This window comes from Aythya ferina (genome assembly GCF_964211825.1).
Source record: "Aythya ferina genome assembly, chromosome: W".
Classification (NCBI taxonomy): domain Eukaryota; kingdom Metazoa; phylum Chordata; class Aves; order Anseriformes; family Anatidae; genus Aythya; species Aythya ferina.
Genome location: NC_140313.1, coordinates 12,222,187 through 12,242,388, shown reverse-complemented (window position 1 = coordinate 12,242,388; position 20,202 = coordinate 12,222,187). Strand labels below are relative to the sequence as shown.

The 20,202-nt window shown below is 43.5% G+C and overlaps 1 pseudogene across 1 annotated transcript in view; it reads right to left on the bottom strand.

Moving 5' to 3' along the window:
- Window positions 1-10,522: 10,522 nt before the first annotated feature.
- Window positions 10,523-20,202, bottom strand: part of LOC311426306 (very low-density lipoprotein receptor-like) — an 88,818-nt pseudogene continuing 79,138 nt past the window's right edge. The window contains exon 2 of the transcript XR_014698946.1: window positions 10,523-10,598. The product of XR_014698946.1 is annotated as a very low-density lipoprotein receptor-like (transcript). The remainder of the gene's footprint in view (window positions 10,599-20,202) is intronic.

The following is a 20,202-nucleotide window of genomic DNA, read 5'->3' as shown; positions in this document are numbered from 1 at the left end:
CCAGTCCTTGCAGTCTCTCTGCTGATTACACACTTTATTGATATCTATGCATTCTCCACTTCTGCAGTTGAATTTGCCAGGTCCAGAGCACTGAATAACATTGTTACAGTTTGCTTCATCAGTGCCATCCAGACAGTCTCTCACACCACTGCACTGCCTACTCCTATGGACACAGTTCCCATCTTCACATCTGAACTGGTCTGGCCTGCAGGTCCAGGAAGGGCAGTTAATTTCATCACTTCCATCCTTACAATAAGGATCTCTGTCACATTGCCACAATTCTCTTCATCTTCTCCACTGTCACAGTCTTTTTCACCATCACATTTCCATGACACTGTTCTCATATGACACAGCTCAGCACTTTCGTCAGACCCATCTTCACAATCCAGATCCCCATCACACTGCCATCTGTTTGGCACACACTGACCACTGTTGCACACAAAGTCAGATTCAGCACACATCTTCTTCACACAAGCACTCTCGTCACTGCCATGTGAGCAGTCTTCACATTTTGCTCTAGCACCGTCGTCAGCAGTGCACAGTCAGGCGAAGGCAAGCAGCAGGCAGAGCGCCCCGCACCGTCACCTGTGTCACTTATACTACTCCTATTACCCATGCTGTTAGTGTCAGTGGCATCCTCCTTTTCTTTTTGCCACTGACCATTCACCACAACTGGATGAGACACATGATTACTAGTTAGGAAAGAGAGTGTTACCGTCTGCTATACGGCTGCAGGCAGTGCCAGCTGCAACCTTAGGTTTGTGAAAGAGCCTGCCGGTGGTCATTTGGCAGTGTAATCTGCGTCTCTGCACTCCTGCCCTTCAATAGAGCTAAGTCGTCATTAGTAATAGTTATAACACCAATCTGGGGACTAACAGTCTTTTTTGCATTGCAAGATAAACCTTTTATAAAAAGAATGCTAGAGTGAAGCCGCTGCTGCCGCTGCCTCCATGGTTACGTCAGACAGGCTGCAGGGTCCTGATGTCCGCCCCTCTGCTCTGTGCCGACTCGCCTCACGGTGAGAGTCGACTGCCGGTCTCCACTGACGCCTCTGATCTCCCGTAGCAACTCGATCTCGGATGTCCCGAAATTACTTCAATTTCCCCGCGTTTTGCAGCTTCTGTCAGGTCTATTCTGTGTCTCTCAGAGCCGTCCGTGGCTCTGCAGCGTCTCTCAGGGCTCTCTCCGTCCAGCGGTAGTCCCTCCGTAGTTTCTCTGGTCTCCCAGCGCCGCTCCGGTCTCTCGGCCTGCTCAGGTCTCAGCGAGTCCAGGTCTCGGCCTGTGCGGGCCTCATATGTTGCAGGAAGCACAGCCGAAAGCACCAGTAGAGTCAGATCATGCTCCTGCCTTTTTCTTGTCACAGTCAAAACATTTAAGAGCAAAAATAGGATACACAGGATACACAAGATACACCGGGCCCATATATTAGGCACCACCACTCAAAACTTGGATAAAATAACACTTCTTTTCAGTCTGTCAAGCACTTCGTTCGTCTCTGCCCTTGTGGAGAGTACGGAACCATGGATCGGAACTCTGCACTCGCTTTGCAGCAACGCTGCGTCTCACTCACACAGCACAATCGCACACGGAGGCCTCCAGCACATCTCATTCATACCACAGGAATATAATTTAGAACGATAACCAACCAAACAAGTATTGTCTCTGACTGTGTTCTTCGTGAAGTGACTTGTAACACTTTGTTTCAAACCCTTACATTTACACAAATACTTTCAACACAAAATACATACAATATGCAAATATTACAATATACAAAATGTCAACACAAAATACATACATAAAAACACATACAATTATTAACACTCCAGTTAATATCCCTCCAGCAGCCGAAAACATACCGTTTGTCTGCAGTTTCAGGAGATCTTTGCTCCTGCGGTGAGCAGCTGAGAGTGGAGTCCCCTCCGAGCAAAACACTCAGGGTGCACCTAGGGGTGTCCACGCTGCAGCAGATCCCACAGCTGAGCAGAGTGTCTTCTGCCTGGCTCTCCAAAATGACTCACAGAAAGCTGACTCCACAATCAGTAAGATTGTAAAGTAGGTATGTTTACTCAATTCTATGCAGCACAGGGTGGGTAGTCCCGCTAAAGTCGTACACGCCTAATGTGGCAAATTGCTTTAGTAAAGAGTTACATATACATGAACATTCCTATACATATTCCTAACCTGTCCCTTTGTGAACAGTCCTCCTTATCTCAGACCCCTTGATTAAAGTCTGAACCATGAGGTTGTTTTTGATCTGGTTCTCGGGGTCCGAGAGGCTCCTGTTATCTGGAGGTATAAGTGCAGCACAGCACAGTAGCACATATTCATTCTTAATCAATTGCTCTCTAATTTCTAATTCCAATGTTTCAGCTTGCTCTTTTCCGGATCCACAGGTATTCTACTATTAATGTTCAAAGCCTGACAGACCCCGTCCTCCGTGGATCAAAATACATGGGGTCTTAAGGGTTCTTTTGGTCATTCTGTCATAAAATACTGGATCATTTTTAATTTACTCTTTAATTTTCTGGGGCCCCTATTGTTCCAATTTCTAATCATTATTCATAATGGACTTTTTGGTCATATATCTGGTAATTTGCTCCCTTTCTGGTCCTTGGTCTTTGATTTTATCTGACCCATCCGGAAATTTTACTAGTGGCAATTCCCACAGCCCTTGGTTGCCCCCAGTGAGAGTGTCTTGCAGGGGGTTTAGGACCTATCACCCACCCACGTATCCCTCTCTTCACCAGCCCAGCCCCCCCGACAGGAGATTAGAACCAGTGAGAAAACAAAAAAGACCTCCACTCTGACTTTACAAGTCTCAGTTACACTCTCACACACAAACACTGGCAACCGCACCTTTACCAAACCGGACGGTATCTTACGAATCAGTCGTCTTCATCCAGAGTCCAACTGGACGGTATCCACAAGCATCTCTGCTGTCTTCGTCTGGGATCGAACCAGACGGTATCCACAAACGACTGTCGTCTTCATCCGGTTCGATTCCGGACACCGGAATCCAACCGAACGGTATCCAAACGACCCTGTCGTCTTCGTCCGGATCTTCGCACGCAGAATTACGGGCAAAAAACAGCCGGCAAGGGAGCTCAAAAAAAATCAAATTCTTTGCTTACCTTTATTCAGGTTCAGGATGGCATTAGTCCCGATCCGACTCAAACAGGAGCCACCAAATGGTGGGGCGCCTCTCCTAGATTAAATCAGAATTCAGGAACTATAGCCATCCCGGACGAGCCCCCAAATTGTTATAAATGGCTCAGGATTCAAATTAGGATTAAATAAAAAAATAGGATTTATTGAAAGAATATAAAGGAATAGAGGTAAGCAAACAGCGCTGGGTGCACCGGGAGTCTCCGCTCCACCAGGACGCACACCAGTTACATCAAGCAGCTGATTTTTATGCTCCTAGACTAATACATATTCATTACTACTTCTAAAAAAATAGATTATTATAATTAGCTTCCGGGGTCCAGTCCCTCCTACTGGAGCATGCGCAGTCTCCTCTGGGGTCTCTTCTGGGGGTCTCTAGGGGTCTTTCATGCTGAAGGCTCGCAGTCTTCCTCTCCCCCTTTGTACTTACTGGGCACCATCCCAAGTTTATAGAACATTCTCTGCAAGTCTTGCCTCCCAGCCGCCCTTCAGCTTCTTTCTCCTTCCTCTTAATCTCTCGCCCCCCCTAACCAGATACCAAAGATCCGCATAGTATCCCATAACAGTCACTAGTTGTTATCAGTTGTTCTGAAACTCCCAGACATCAAACACAAACAGCTTTCTTATTTGACGCTTCACGAGTAATTAAAACATTCTTCCCCAGCCATTCACAGACACATCTATAGCAGTGTTAAGTTAATCTCGAAGAAGACAGGAAAAAAAAGGCTGTAACTGTTAGAAATAGAAGTCCGGAATAACAAAAGCAAACAGGTTCATAAATTTAAGGAGTGTTTTCTGAAGACGTGATAAATTGACTAGAATGAGGGGGAGACTGGGACACACTGCATCTGTGGTTCAAGAATTCAATTGCCAGTGCAGGGCCCAGAGGCAGACAGGATTCAAACAGAATTGTTCTTTATGGACACGAATTGTTAAAACATTCCTCACAAGACTAATACATATACCAGCTGATCATGCTGGCTGGAGTTACAGACAAAATTAACAACAACAAAAAAAAAACAGCTTCAAAATGAGGGCAGATGTCCATCATATATCCCTTTTACAGGGGTCCATTTCTATCCATGAATCATTAATTAACTTTGTTAATATGTCTGAAGAAGTGCAAATGTTTTAATGAATAATTAATAAATAAGAATTTATTCAAACCAATTGCTTTACAGAAGTATAAAATTCAAGTCACCAAGTGTTCCTATTATTTTTTTTATTATTTTTTTTTCTTTTTTTCTTTGCAAGGGAGGCTGAGTAGCATCTATGCTTCACTACTTTTCTTTCTGTCTTTAGGAAACTGTGTATTCTTTTTACAGCTATACCTGGTAAGTGATACTGGGGAATGTGACTTTGTATCCATCAAACTTTTAGTTGCTACCTTCTAAATGTTCTCTATGGTATTAAGCTTAATACCAAAGTATCAATATAACCAAATATTATTTTTTTTTTCATATTTATTACACTTATTGGCTTTAATTATTGCCAGAATTTCTGGCAGGTAAGTGAAAGAAATTGAAACAGTGACAAAAGATTGGTTAGAGCATCAAAATTAGGTTCAGAATGTCTCTCAAATTTACTGAACTACTTGTCTCTTTAAACAAGCCCTTTTACTGTTTTAACAAATAAGAATCATGCCTAGTACTCTTTCTTATCATCCATGGCTAACAGTAATTGTAAAATCACTGAGCTGATACCAGAAGCATAGCAGTGCTTGCATGTAACTCAGAATTAATGCTTATACCACTTTAATGCAATTAGTTACTTATCAATTTGCTACAGTATTAATTAAAGGTTTTTTTTTTTAATCAAAATACGTCAAACATGAGGAAAAAAATAAAATGAAGGAAGCTCTTTGCATACATTTGAGATGAAATCATGGCCTCATAGAAAGAAATAGGAGTGTTGTTCTTGTCTGCTTTTTTTAGGCCTGTGTGTATTTTGAATTTTTGTGCTCTTTCTATATCAACAACATCAACAAAAAAAAAGATCACAGAATCACAGAATCAAAGAATCATCTAGGTTGGAAGAGACCTCCAAGATCACCTAGTCCAACCTCTGACCTAACACTAACCAGCCCTCCACTAAATCATATCACTAAGCTCTACATCTAAATATCTTTTAAAGACCAAAGACCTCCAGAGATGGTGACTCAACTACTTCCCTGGGCAGCCCATTCCAATGCCTAACAACCCCCTCAGCAAAGAAGTTCTTCCTAATATCCAATTTAAAAGATATTTGCTTTACCTATAACAGCCTCTAGGAATATAAGCAGTCTACATTAATGATGTATAAAAAACAGTTTCCAGGCCCACTAAAGTAATCTTACAAATGAAAGACAACCTTATAATACTAGAAAATGATTTTAAAAGCATAGACCTCTTCTGTTCTGAATACTTCATAGATTTCTTGCAATACCAAGATCCTTAGATGAAGGGTTTCTATATACTGCCTTTTCTTAGATGAGATGCAAATTCTTTGAATACTCCTATATGGGTCCTGGCTTACTCCTATCAAACACTATTTAACATCATCCAGCACCTTGAAGAGAGGGAGGAAGTCTCTGAGTCTGATGACCAGATAACACATGCTGTGGCTGACCCAGAGGACCAACCGACTATGGTATCAGTTGCTCCCATAGTCAAGTTAAAACAATGGAAACGGAAGTCAGCTCATTTAGTAAGGAAAGAAGCTCCTCCTAAGGATGAGGGAGAAGAGGAAAAGGCAGGCAGCTCTAAAGCAGCGTCATCATGGCAACATCAGGGAGAAGAGACTGAAATCATAAATCAATCAGAAACTACTCGATCTCTATCCCTGAGTGAGTTGTGAGAAATACGAAAGGATTATGGTCATCATCCAGGTGAGCACATCCTCACCTGGCTGCTTCGATGCTGGGATGCAGGGGCCAATAGCCAACAATTAGAAGGCAATGAAGCCAAGCAGCTGGGATGCCTCTCTAGAGAAATGGTAATTGACAAAGTAACTGGGAAGGAGGCACAAGTTCTCAGCCTCTGGAGGCGACTCCTGGCAGCTGTGAAAGAAAGATATCCCCATAAGGAAGATATGTATATCAAGTAGGCAAGTGGACCACTATGGATAAAGGTCTCCAGCATCTGCAGGAATTAGCTGTGCTGGAGATGATTTATAGTGATTTGGACAATGCCCAGACACCTCAAGACCCCGATGAAGTCCAGTGCACAACATCCATGTGACATAAATTTGTGCGGAGTTCACCATCAGCACGTGCCAGTACGCTGGCAGTAATTAACTGGGAGGAGAGGATGGGACCAACAGTGTATAATCTGTCCTGCCAGCTTCAAAAATATGAAGACAATCTCTCTGCTCCGCTACAGTCCTGTGTCTCAGCTGTGGAGAAACTGTCCGAAAGACTTGACCAACTTGTAGAACGAGCATATCCATCCTCATCTAGACGGAGTGATATTTCAGCCACTAAGAATCAGCATTTTGCTTTCACTTGGAGGGGCATCCAATACACCTGGAATCGACTGCCCCAGGGGTGGAAAAAAAGCCCTACTATTTGCCACGGACTGATCCAGTCTGCACTGGAACAAGGGGGAGCTCCTGAACAACTGCAGTCTGTTGATGACATCTTCGTGTGGGACAACACAGCAGAAGAAGTTTTTGAGAAAGGGAAGAAAATAATCCAAATTCTCCTGAAAGCTGGCTTTGCAATTAAAGAGAATAAGGTCAAGGGACCTGCACAGGAAGTCCAGTTCTTGGGGGTAAAAAGGCAGGATGGACATCGCCATATTCTGATGGATGTGATCAATAAAATAACAGCAATGTCTCCGCCAACTAGAAAAAAGAAACACAAGCTTTCCTAGGCCTCGTGGGATTCTGAAGAAGGCATGTTCCAGGCTATAGTCAGCTTGTGAGTCCTCTATATCGAGTGACTCGAAAGAGAAACTATTTTGAGTGGGGCCCCGAGCAACAACAGGCCTTTGAACAAATCAAACAAGAAATAGCTCGTGCAGTAGCCCTTGGGCCTGTCCGGACTGGACCAGCTGTGCAAAACATACTGTACACTGCAGCTGGGGAGCATGGGCTCACCTGGAGCCTCTGGCAGAAAACCCCAGAAGAAACTCGAGGTCGACCCCTGTGGTTCTGGAGCTGGGGCTTTCGAGGATCAGAAGCCAATTACACCCCAACTGAAAAGGAAATATTAACAGCATATGATTCAAAGTTGTTTGACCAATGAAAAGTTGTTTTGAAAAGAACTGCTGTGGAGAGAAGGGTATAAGAGGGGAGCCTGCCCTCAAGAAAGGAGAAGAAAAAAAGAAAAAAGGCAACACGATGAAGTTACATCAATAAAGAAGCAGGAAAAAGAAGTGAAGAGGAACAGGCTGGCAGAATGGAGACCAGGACGGGAACAGGCACTTTGATTGCCTCATGAAGATAGGTTCGGCCAGACTTAGCAAACCGCTCAGAGAAGCTCATACAGAAAGTCGCTGGAAATAGGCGCACTGGAGCTGGAGAGAAGCTCGAGCTGAGAGAAGCGGACCTGTGCACACAAATGCCTCTCGCTGGTAAGCAGTTGCGCATTATGGGGAATCATATGTCCTTAGGAACAAAGGCTGTCCTGGTAACCTTACAGCTTATTCTCCTTATTAACAATTGGACAGTTTATGAGCCTGAAATATGGGACCAATCTGAGGTCAAGGTGTGGGACTCTGCAACTAAAAATGGCAGGGTTGCAGTGGGATTGCTCGGCACCTGGCGAGCAGTCTCTGAGGCCTTAAAGAGTCACATGGTGTTGAGGGATTTCTTGAAACAGCAAAAATCCCATGGCTTGCTGTAGCTGAGCAAACCAAGCTACCAGGGCAACTATGAGAAGTTCCCATGACAGTGTTCCCACATCGCCCAATTGAGGAATTCAGGAAAATATTGTTACCAGTAGCTGGCCTCAAGGACAAGGTCTATGTGACTGCTAATCACAAGGGGGTTGTTTTCTTGCAGGTGGGGTTGTTTTCTTGTAGCTGTTTGTCTGGGTGCTTTTGACCAATAATCTTGTGTGAAACACTGTCCACCCCTCTTAAGTTCTCTATAAAAGTTAGGCTATTCGGGCAATAAAATGGAGCATGATCTGACTCTGCTGGTGTCTGTCGTGCTTTCGGCCATGCTTCCTACAACATATGGCGCCCGAACAGGCTGAGACCCTAACAGGCTGAGGCCGGGACATCGGAGCGGCGCCGGGACATCGGAGCGGTGCCGTGAGGTCCGAGGCACATGGCAAGCCAACCACCGCACAGAGAGAAGCATTGAAACACCCTACTAACCGACGTGGGCAACGGCCTCGGGGTGAGAAACGGGACGCGGAGAGACGCGGAAAAAGGAATCGCGGTGAGACGCGGAATCGCGGAGAGACGCGGAAAAGGGAATCGCGGAGAGACGCGGAATCGTGGGGGGACGCGGAAAAAGGAATCGCGGTGAGACGCGGAAAAGGGAATCGCGGAGAGACGCGGAAAAGGGAATCGCGGAGAGACGCGGAATCGCGGGTGGACGCGGAAAAAGGAATCACGGAGAGACGCGGAATCGCGGAGAGACGCGGAAAAAGGAATCGCGGTGAGACGCGGAATCGCGGGGGGACGCGGAAAAGGGAATCGCGAAGAGACGCGGAATCGCGGAGAGACGCGGAAAAGGGAATCGCGGAGAGACGCGGAATCGCAGGGGGACGCGGGAAATTTGAAATAATCGCATGAAATTGAAGTAATCGCGGTGCGATACGGGCCATCTGAGATCGAGTTGCTACAGGAGACCAGAGGCGTCAGTGGACAACGGCAGCCGACCCTCACCCTGTGGCGAGTCGGCACAGAGCAGAGGGACGGACATCAGGACCCTGCAGCCTGTCTGACGGAACCATGGAGGCAGCGGCAGCAGGGGCTGTGCTGCTTCTCTCTGGCATTCTTTTTATAAGAAGTTATCTTGCAATGCAAAAAAGACTATTCGTCCCCAGATGGGTGTTATAACTATGTTTCTGGATAACATTCCGTGGGGTTGCCACATTCTACAGACTATTAATGATGATTTAGCTCTATTGCAGGGCAGGAGTGCAGAGACGCAGATTACACCGCCAAATGACCACCGTCAGTCAGGCTCGTTCACAAACAGCTTCTAGGGTTGCAGCTGGCACGGCCTGCAGCCGTATAGCAGACGTTACACTCTCTTTCCTAACTAGTAATCATGTGTCTCATCCATTTGTGGTGAATGGTCAGTGGCAAAAAAAAGAAAAGGGGGAGAGTAAGGGGCGACAAAGACAGAAACGGTACCAGGAGGATGCCACTGACACTAACAGCATGGGTAATAGGAGCAGTATAAGTGACACAGGTGCAGGGCGGCGGTGGGTGCTGCCGCGCTGCGGGGCACTCTGCCTGCTGCTCGCCCTCGCCAGCCTGTGCACTGCTGCCAATGGTGCTAGAGCAAAATGTGAAGACTGCTTAGATGGCAGTGATGAGAGTGCTTGTGTGAAGAAGACGTGTGCTGAATCTGACTTTGTGTGCAACAGTGGTCAGTGTGTGCCAAATAGATGGCAGTGTGATGGGGATCCGGACTGTGAAGATGGGTCTGATGAGAGTGCTGAGCTGTGTCATACGAGAACATGCCGGGTAAATGAAATCAGCTATGGTCCTCAGTCAACCCAGCGTATCCCAGTGTCCTGGAAATGTGATGGTGAAAAGGACTGCGACAGTGGAGAAGATGAAGAGAATTGTGGCATTGTGACTTGTAGTGCAGCAGAATTCACATGCAGTAGTGGGCCATGTATTTCCAAAAGCTTTGTCTGCAATGTTCAAGATGACTGCAGTGATGGTAGCGATGAGCTGGAGTGTGCACCTCCTACCTGTGGTGTTCATGAGTTTCAGTGCAAGAGTTCTACCTGCATCCCTATCAGCTGGGTGTGTGTTGATGATGCTGACTGCTCCGACCACTCGGATGAATCTTTGGAGCAGTGTGGCCACCAGCCTGCACCTCCAGTGAAGTGTTCTACGAGTGAGGTGCAGTGCGGCTCAGGTGAATGTATCCACAAGAAGTGGCGATGTGATGGAGATCCTGATTGCAAGGATGGAAGTGATGAAATTAACTGCCCTTCCTGGACCTGCAGGCCAGACCAGTTCAGATGTGAAGATGGGAACTGTGTCCATAGGAGTAGGCAGTGCAGTGGTGTGAGAGACTGTCTGGATGGCACTGATGAAGCAAACTGTAACAATGTTATTCAGTGCTCTGGACCTGGCAAATTCAAGTGCAGAAGTGGAGAATGCATAGATATCAATAAAGTGTGTAACCAGCAGAGAGACTGCAAGGACTGGGGTGATGAGCCCCTGGAGGAATGCATCATAAATGAATGTGACTGTCCAGCTGGGTTTGAGTTTATAGACAAGAGAAACTGTGGAGACATTGATGAATGTCAAAACCTTGGTATCTGTAGTCAAATGTGTATCAACCTGAAAGGTGGCTACAAAAGTGAACGTAGCCGTGGCTATCAGATGATTCCTGCTACAGGAACCTGGAAAAGGCCATACTGGTACAAAGACACAAATAACACCTGTGATTGCAATGACGCTGCTAAGCAGGGTTTAGGGGTTTATAGCATGGAGACAAGGGGTAACAACTACAGTGTTTGGAACAATTGTACAGCTTTGGCCTTACCTCCTGATGTGCTTCTGATTTGTGGGAATGGGGCCTGGCAAGGTATCCCTGCAAATGCTATCAGATGTCCATGTTACTTAGATAAACTCATTGTATTTGCTCCTAGCTTGTTACAGTTGCGTGAGATCACCAGACATAAATGGACATTGCTTGCATTGGATTGCAATGATAATGTTGAATTGTGTGGGGTTGCAGCTAGAGCGGCATTAGCAATTTCAGTGCCTGGAGTGGCATCTGCGGCCACACGTAACAACTTAGAAAAATTGGTATGCTGGGCCGAGAGGCAAGCCTATGCCACGACAGAGATACTTGAGGAGATGTTACCAGATCAAAATAGTCTGCGACATCTGCTTTTACAGGATCAAGCTGCTATTGACATCTTGCTTTTGGCTCAAAGGAATGGGTGTGAGGACTTTAAGGGAATGTACTGTTTAAACCTTTCTGATCATAATGAGTCAATTCACAAATCCATTAGTTTCCTGAAAGAGCACATGAGAAAGATTCAATATGGTATCAATTCTTTCAATCAATGGTTCACTGACTTGTTTGAAACAAAGTGTAGATGGTTGCTGGGTTTAATCACAAGGGGATTAAGGATTTGGTTTATGGTGGTGGTAATCATCGTTGTGTGTTGTAAATATAGCTAAAGAGTTACTTGTAAAACTGTTGTGTCGGGCTTGGTTTGCTCAAAAGAAGAAGGGGGAATTGTTGAGGGATTTCTTGAAACAGCAAAAATCCCATGGCTTGCTGTAGCTGAGCAAACCAAGCTACCAGGGCAACTATGAGAAGTTCCCATGACAGTGTTCCCACATCGCCCAATTGAGGAATTCAGGAAAATATTGTTATCAGTAGCTGGCCTCAAGGACAAGGTCTATGTGACTGCTAATCACAAGGGGGTTGTTTTCTTGCAGGTGGGGTTGTTTTCTTGTAGCTGTTTGTCTGGGTGCTTTTGACCAATAATCTTGTGTGAAACACTGTCCACCCCTCTTAAGTTCTCTATAAAAGTTAGGCTATTCGGGCAATAAAATGGAGCATGATCTGACTCTGCTGGTGTCTGTCGTGCTTTCGGCCGTGCTTCCTGCAACAACGTGGAGCCACAGTCACAAACGTGTGGCTTGCCAGATAGTGAGGGAGCTACGGGCTCCTTTACTGATCCGACTGCTACGCCATGGGCCCCTCTGCTGCCACAGCCATCGAAGGCTTTTGCTGTTACACCCCCTGTTGACCTGAACGTGCCTTTTGACCCAGGCCTATTGGCCTTGAAAAGGAGATGGATGTGCTTTTCTTCGATCTGGGAAGAACGGGATACATAAGGCCTGAAGACTGAGTTGCTTGACAACTTAAAGCGAGACATATTGTTCAAAAGGAATGGAAAACGGAGACTTGTATGTAATCAAGAAAAGGAATGGAAAATGGAGACTGTTAAGTCATGGAACTTAAGGGATTGTTTGTTACCTTTTCTGATCGTGAATATGTATAGGCATACTTGGGTTTAGTATGTAAAGCAATGTTTTGTATATTTAGTATGTTTAATGTTCGTGTGTGCGTGTTGGTGGAGCGTAGACTCCCCGTACACCCAGCGCTGTTTACTTGCCTTTTATACCTTTTATACCTTTTATGCCTTTTATACCTTTTATAGGTATAAATATTACAAAATTCAGATTGAGTTGAGACTTCATTTATAACACAAACAATCCTTTAAGTTCCATGACTTACTAAACTCGAGTACTCCTATACATACATGTATGTACAATCAGAAAAGGTAACAAACAATCCTTCCCAGTTCCATGACTTAACGGTCTCCATTTTCCATTCCTTTTGAACGATATGTCTTGCTTATTGTTGTACCTGTATTTTTTGTACCAGGGTGTCCAGAACTGGACACTGTATTCCAGGTGAGTAGAGGGGGAGGATCACCTCCCTTGACCTGCTGGCTATGCTCCTTTTAATGCATGCCAGGATCCCATTGGCCGTCTTGGCCACAAGGGCACAGTGCTGGCTCATGGTCAACCTGTCGTCCACCAGGAACCCCAGGTCCTTCTCCTCAGAGCTCCTCTCCAGCAGGTCATCCCCCAGCCTGTACTGATACGTGTGGTTGTCCCTTCCCAGGTGCAGGACTCTACACTTGCTCTTATTAAACCTCATTTGGTTTCTTCCTACTCATCTCTCTAGCCTGTCCAGGTCTTGCTGAATGGTAGCACAGCCTTCTGGCGTGTCAGCCACTCCTCCCAGCTTTGTGTCATCAGCGTTCTTGCTGAGGGCAGACTCTATTCCTTCATCAAGGTTGTCGATGAAGATGTTGAACAAGACCGGAACCAGCACCGACCCCTGGGGAACACCGCTAGTCACAGGTCTCCAGCCGGACTCTGCGCCACCAATCACTACCCTCTGAACTTGACCAGTCAGCCAGTTCTCAACCCACCTTACTGTCCATTCATCTATCCCACACTTTCTCAGCTTTGCTATCAGGATGTCATGGGAGACAGTACCAAAAGCCTTGCTAAAGTCAAGGTAGATGACATCCACTGCTCTCCCCCCATCTACCCAGCTGGTGATGCCATCATAGAAGGCAACGAGGTTGGTTGAGCACGATTTCCCCTTGGTGAATCCATGCTGACTACTCCTCATAACCTTCTTCTCTTCCAATTGCTTGCATCCAGAACAAGCTGTTCCAACACCTTTCCAGGGACAGAGGTGAGACTGAATGGCCTGTAGTTTCCCGGATCCTCCTTCTTCCCCTTCTTGAAGACTGGAGTGACATCGGCTATCCTCCAATCTTCAGGCACCTCTCCTGTTCTCCAGGACCTTTCAAAGTTGATAGAGAGCGGTTCGGCAATCACCTCTGCTAACTCCCTTAGCACACGTGGATGCATCCCATTGGGACCCATGGATTTGTGTGCGATTTCTGTAGCCCAAACTCAGGGACACTTGATTCATAATTACATCCATTCAGGGAGTCCTGCCTGGAGCTTTCTCTGGACTCGACAGGGATAATATGTAACTTTTATTTCCATTTTCCCTTGTTTGAAAGAAATTTTGCATCCCATTTTTCCAGCAAGTCCCTTCTCAATAAGGGTCTTGGTGAATTGGGCAAGTATAAAAATTGATGTGTTTCAATCATTTTCCCCCAATTTAAATTTCAAGCATTAAAAAACAAACAAACAAACAAAACAAAACAAAAAAAAACCAAACACCTTTTCTTGTTGGCCAGTTTCTCCTATTACATTTACAGACTCAGCACTTTTCCAGAATCAATTTTTGGATTAACACAGAGAAAGAGACTCCCATAACCAACAAAAAATCCAAAAAAATCCAAGCCTCTCTCTTCGTTCTCTAGCTTTATTTCAACCAGTAGACCTGCTACAGTAGATGACCCAGGTCCCTGTCATTCCTGCTCTGACTGTTGCAAGTTTATCCTGCAACCTAAGGCAATCCTTTTTTTTTTCTTTTTTTTTTCTTTTTTCTTTTTTCTTTTTTCTTTTTTCTTTTTTCTTTTTCTTTTCCTCAGTGTCCTTCCTTCTTCTTTCTTTCTGTTCTAGTGCAGACACTGTTTGCCGTGGCTATTTTTCTGCCATTTTGCAAACCCTTAGTGCTTTATATAACATGATTGCTTCTTTAGCTGGAAAAGCTTCTAAAAATGTCACCCCCCTAACAGAATCACACGTTAGAAGGAGGGAAAAATCACAAAATTGCAAGTCTTTTGAAAATTCTGCAATGTGAAGTTTACTGCTCTCTGATATTGCTCTTTCATGAATTTCAGTAGATAATGTCAGAAGAAAAAGTGTGTGTATATATATATTACTCTCTTGAGGATTCCTTTCTGTCTTTTGCAACTTAACATATTCTGGCTTCATTTAAAGTAAAAAATTATAAGTACCTGCCTTTCTACCCTATGTCCAAACTGTATTTCTGCAAAAACATTTGTTTTCTCCAAGGAAAGCATAAATCAGGGTATTTGATGTTTAACAAAAGGGGCCAGAAAGTCGTAGGGGATGCCCGTGCTTGGCTGGGGCTGCTGGTAAACCGCGCAGAGACGTCTGGCGTACGGCATAGTCCCCATAAGGGAGGAGGGTACCCTACAGGCTGATCGATATAGTGGTCAAGGGGATTTGCTGACCAATAGAGTGGTCGCTAATGATCTTGTGAGCAGATCGAGCAAATCTGAGGTTACCGCTGCATCCCAGTATTGGGAGCCAGGACGAACCTGCTAATGACTGTATAAGAAGCAGGAGAAGGGTAAACTGGCCCCTCACAATTGTGACAAGGTTACTTGGGTAATATTTGCAGCTGCTGGAAGGATATTAACTGGAGTGGTAATAAGTGTATGTCTTATTTTTAAATGTCTGGGTATCTCATGTTGAAAGCATTTGTGTAAGCATCTTTGAGACAAGGTATTGTTGTGAAGTGAGTTACTCCATGAAGAACATGGCCAGAGACAATACAAACAAGTTTGGTTATTGTTTTAAGTGATATACTCTTGTGGTATGAATGAGAAGGTCAAGGCAGCCCCTTTTTTCTGATTGCATGATTGTGCTGTGTGAGTGAGATGCTATGGGAGTGTAGCCATTGGGGTCGACAAGCCCCATTGTTGGTGATAACATTAGACTCTTAAAGATGAGGCCATCAGGAATGTAGAGTTTAGAAGGAACAAAGAAGGGTAATTCAGGAGACGCCTTGCTGTCTTGGACTGCTTGCTCTCCAGCTGTTGAGTCATGGAAGTTGCTGGGTGTTAGCTGTTGCCGAGCAAAGTTGTTGACCAATGAATAGTTCATAGAAAAGTACTGATGTGGGGCAAATGGTATAAGAAGGGAGTCTGTCCTCAATATGGATGAAGTTATGTCCTCAATAAGAGAACGTTGAAGTTATGTCATCAGTAAAGTGGTAGCAGTTACTGATCCTGAAAGAACCCTGGTGTCCGTGTGGTCCTTACGCCACAAATGGCGCCCGAACAGGGACATGAAGAAAAGGAACAGGGACATAAAGAAAATGAACAGGGACTACCTGAAGAGCAGGGACAAGCTAATAGAACAGGGACAAAAACAACAAAAAAAAATGAATAAACAGGGACAGGCTAACAGAACAGGGACCAGGAAAGGAATGGGGACATTGATTGCCTCCTGAAGATAGGTTTGGCTGAACTCAGCAAACTGCTCAAAGAAGCTCGTACAGAAAGTCGCTGGAAAGAACCACACCCAAGTTGGAAAGAAGCTCATACTGAAAGTCGCTGAATGGAAGTGCACCGGAGCTGGAAAGAAACTCGTATTGAAAGCCGCTGGAAAGAAGCGCACCCGAGCTGGAAGGAAGCAGAAGCTGAGAGAAGCGGACCCGCGCACACAACTGCCCCTCACTGGCTGAAGGTAAGCACTTGCGCACTATGGGGAATCATATGGCCCTAGAAACAAAAAATGTCCTGATAACCTTCCAGCTTAGTCCCTTTATTATGAATCAGACAGTTTATGATCCTGAAACATGGGATCAAACTGAGGTCAAGGTGTGGGACTCTGCTACTAAAAACGACAAGGTTGCGGTGGGATTGCTCAGCACCTGGCAAGCAGTCTCTGAGGCCTTAAAGAGCCATGTGGGACCACAATCAGAAACCTGTGGTTTTCCAGATAGTGAGGGAGCTGCGGGCTCGTCCACCGATCCTTCTGCTATGCCATCGGCCCTGCCGCCGCTACTGCCATTGCAGGCTTTTGCTGTTGCACCCCCTGATGACCTGAACTTTCCTTTTGGTCCAAGCCCTATAGAGCCAGAAAAGGATCCGGATCTGTTTCCCTTCGATCCAGGAGGAATAGGATACATAAGGTCCGAAGGCTGAGTTGCTTAAGAACATAAAGCAAGACATATTGTTTCCACAACTGGCCCTCGAATTCTCCAGTGTTTGTAATAAAGAAAAGGAATGGAAAATGGAGACCATTATCTGAGAAAATTAATGAATTCGTGGAAGATATGGGAGCACTTCAACCAGGATTACCAACTCCAACTATGCTCCTCCGGTCATGGACATTAATACTAACAGACTTAAACAATTGTTTTTTTATGTTTATGTTTCAATTGATACCTTTTCTGATTGTATTTTTGCATCTGTCCATGCAGGAGAAAAGGCAAAGGATGTGTGTAAATCCTTTCACCCAGCTGGTGATGCCATCATAGAAGGCAACGAGGTTGGTCGAGCACGACTTCCCCTTGGTGAATCCATGTTGACTACTCCTCATAACCTTCATCTCTTACAGTTGCTTAGAGATGGCATCCAGAACAAGCTGTTAAGATGGTATTCCTTCCTGTATATTCTTAGCAATATACTTTTTTCCCCCCCTTATTTTTCAGGTAGTAAAAAGTAGACCCATTAAAGAAGAACAGAACAATGCCAATGCCAATTCATTGGACTAGTGCAGTCCACTATAAGCAGAAACCAATTTTTATATTTGTTTGCTTATGTAAAAATTACATTCAGACCTTCTGAAGTCTGAACAGTGTGTATCACTATGCCAGGCAGAGACCTGCTTGCTGAACAGGACACTGAAATAGGTCATTGCTGCAGTGTCCCAGACATTGAATATATTAGTGCAGTGCAGACACCCATTTCAGCTATACAAGTTATATACTACCAAAGGAACTCTTAGATGTGTGGAAACCCTGTGATAACAGCTTAAAATTTAAGCTAATGTAAGCTACCATTCATTTTCACTGAGAGATCTTGAGTAAACAGAATTTGAAAACTTAACCTAGAATGACAATAAGGAAAAACATAAGTCCTTGAGTGGGTGTCAATGCCAGTACTACCACCAAACAGCAGGAAAAATAACACTCACTTTAGCTTAAGATAAATATTTGCAATGTAGATATGACTAAATCTGAGCCTGGTCACTCTGCATTTTCCTATTGGCAATTAAGAGAAATGGGAACTTTGTGGTATCTCATCTGAGCTATCTTAAATGTCTACTTTAGAATGAGATGAGTCCTGCACTAGAAATGCCTATATGTATAAGTTTTAACAATAAGGGGAATCTATAACATCTTCATTTTCATTTTCTGTGATTCTGTGATTTCAGCAATAGAAATCCACAGTACAGACAGGTGTCACTTGTATGTTAATGCTTGTATTTATTTAAAGGAATCAAAGAATCCTCCAGAGTGAGACCATAATGACAGGCAAGTGATGCTTAAGCAAACAGCCCTGGTGATGTCAATCCAACTTCTGTTTTTTATCAGGTAAAGGCTACTGTGGCAATGAATGAGTCACTTCTGTCTTTCTATTAGACCGCTGACTAGTAACAACTTGTTGAGTAGCTTCAACTAAAGTATCTTGTCCTGGCTATCTTCTTAGATCTTATACTTCATACTTCCTGGAGGTTTCTTGATGCATATCATGAGACAGACTTGTACACTCTGCCTGCTGTTCCTTTAGGATAAGAAGTCAAAAGGTATCTTCCATGATATATTCCTCCTGTAGGAAAAAAATATTCTGTAGTCTAAAACTTGTCTGTCATGCTAGAATAAGATAAGTAATGTGATGGAGAAAAGAAGCTCTCCTACATGGTTTGTCTCCACTTCTTTATTTATTTACTGCTCTTTTCAGTTTTCTTTTTAATATATTGTGGCCACTATCATTCTGTTGCTTTAATAATAAATTCTCAGAATTGTATTCTGCCTGCAACCAGGTAGTGCTAGATGTACCATACATACATTTACCCTGTACTACCTCTGATATACCCTGGTTTATACTCTAGCTATTTGTGTCTAAAGAATAGGAAAACCTAACTAGATCTAAACTAGATCTAAAAAATCGGAAAATCTAACTATTTTGAATATATTTGATACCAGCTATATTCTTTTGATCTTGTGTATTTTATTATTATTATTGTACTCACACACAGAGACAAAGAAGAAAAATAATACACAGGAAGGCAAGATAGTGATGTGTGCTAGAAATTGTTAGAAGTTCACAAAAAGTATGGGAAATAATATATTGATCCCCTACACTTAGTTTGTAACAATTCTCCGGATCGTGTATGGGTTTCATTCTCTGCAATCATACCCACTCTGAGAACATCCCTAAGCAATATTTGCTTCACAAGAGACAGGCATTTCAGTGCTTTAGGTGAAGAACTCACTGTAGCCTTATGTGCAATAATTAGATCATTAACACAAATTGTATTTTTTTTGTATTTAAAACCTTCTCTTCCGTGTCCTTTATTTTTCCTAACAAATGCAATATTTTTAAGTCTTTTATGTAATATTTCTTTATTAAGCATGAATCTTTGTGGTTTTTATTTTATAAACACAGTACAGGAAATTCATTACAGTTGTACCTTGATATTCTGCATCAAATAAGCGTCCTGACTTATGAAAAGTTAAATATGTTAGAACAGTGAGTTTTAGTTTGTCTCCAAGGTCACAGTGAACCAATTCTAGAGCTAGAAAAAGCACATAGGAGGTTTAAGTAGTGCCTCCTTTTCTTAGCAGAATATATGTCAAGATTCCTCAGTCAGATGGAATTTTCTGATGAAATGAGGCTTATGCTGAAGATACTAACTGCTAAAAGAAAAATATGTCTTTTACAAAGCCTTTTGTCAAAGAATGAATGGATTCCTGTACTTCCCTTTTCTGCTGCCTGGTGACCTGTCCAGGAACTCCAACTTCCCATTTTTGTAACTTATCATCACCCTTTCATCCCAAAGGTTTTCAGACGCATAACGGACAATCAACCTTTCAGAAAGATACTTGAATGTGTAGGTAACAGCAGTAAAATATTTGGAAGTTCAGAGAAGTATAGTCTGAAGGCAGTAAACCAGTAAGAAACATTGCAGGAAATAAATATCAGCCAATGAGGAAGCAGCGTATGAAATTTCACATAAGTAAAGATGCATTTGCAAATTGAAAGGAAAAAAAATCTTCCTTATGCCCATTAAGGGCAGGACAAGAAATGAGGAGATGGAAGGGATATAAGTTACAATTTTCTTTCTCTACTTCATTACCTGAATTTAAGGATACTGGAAATTTAGAACACATTACTTAAAAGGCATTGGATCCCCATTACTGAAGGAGTTTTAAAATAAGTTATACAAACACCTGGTTTGAGTCTTGAGAGTGGAGTACTTGGAACAGACTTCCAAAGATCACTTCCAAGCCTGGTAGTTTACAGTCTAATTCTATAAAAATTAATTTATATATATATTAATTTATATCTATAAAAAAATAATTATTTGTAGTTTTGAAAAAAAGAGTCATTACTGTGACCTTCCATATTCTTGGTAGATGCTCGGGCAGCCAAAAGAAACAACCATTCTTTAAGTTTTGTTCCTATACTTGATGTCATTACAAATTTATTTATTTTGTTGCTGGAATCTCATTGACTACAAAATGTTT